Raw genomic sequence first — 980 nt, 5'->3', positions numbered from 1 at the left:
CAGTCTGCACAGCAGCCTCATCCTCAGAGCCCTGGGACCCGGGCCCAGTCAGGGCACAGCAGAGGCTGGCGTTATAAATTTCTCCATAGATCTGAGAACAGTTTTAGGCTATTGATCTCACGTCACCCAGCATCGAGATGGAGTGACGGCTGATAAACTGCATGGTGACAGGCTGCGGCCTTGGGAAAAAAAAGAGTCTAGATGTGGGATGAAAAAAAAAAAAAGAGCTGATGGATTAGTTATCTGCCTCCCAGTTCCTCTCACCCTGGATTTTTTTCTGAACACTTTAGAAGCATTTATTTTCAGGGAATTTTACAGTTTTCTCTTTGTCCTTCAGAGGTGCTTTGGTGTATGAAACCTCTCGGGGAATTTAGATAAAATCATTATTATATGTAAGCTCACTAGCTCTCAGAAGTCCCCAAAGCTTTGCTCTTAGGCCTAAACCCTTAGCAGGCTTTTACCTACACAGGCACAAGATGGGGTGCAAATAACCATCCGAGTTAATACTAATTGATGATTCTTTAGTGAAATTACCCAGCCTGCAGTCCTCAAATACTACATGCTTTATTTAATAGGGGACAGTGGGTGAGAGGGACATTGGCGGGGGTGGGGACAGGGGATGTGATGTTCTGTGGCCAATATTTAAATGAGCATTTCCCCCCCCACCCCCCCTGCCCACCCCAGCCTTTTTGAATCCAGCTCTTCTGTCCAAAGGGCAGTGTGGATAACACGTTAGTTCAAGAAGGCCTGGGCCACTTCAGAGGGATCTTGGGGAGGTGAGGTGAGAGGGCCAGGGAGAGTGGGGGAGAGGGGGATTAGAGGAGTGCGGCAGATCATTTGTGTTCGGGGTGAATAAAGGTTGAATTCTTGCTGCCCTGGCTCCAAGCTCCTGCTTTGGTGTCCAGTGTCAGCATCCAAAGGGGAAGAATGGGCTGCGCCACGCACTGAACCCAGAGCCCTCTCGAGCACAGCTGGCTGTT

The sequence above is a fragment of the Pteropus vampyrus genome, unplaced genomic scaffold (assembly GCF_000151845.1).
Source record: "Pteropus vampyrus isolate Shadow unplaced genomic scaffold, Pvam_2.0 Scaffold13, whole genome shotgun sequence".
In the NCBI taxonomy this organism is placed as follows: Eukaryota; Metazoa; Chordata; class Mammalia; order Chiroptera; family Pteropodidae; genus Pteropus; species Pteropus vampyrus.
The sequence above is the reverse complement of the archived record's forward strand: the minus strand, read 5'-3'. Positions refer to the sequence as shown.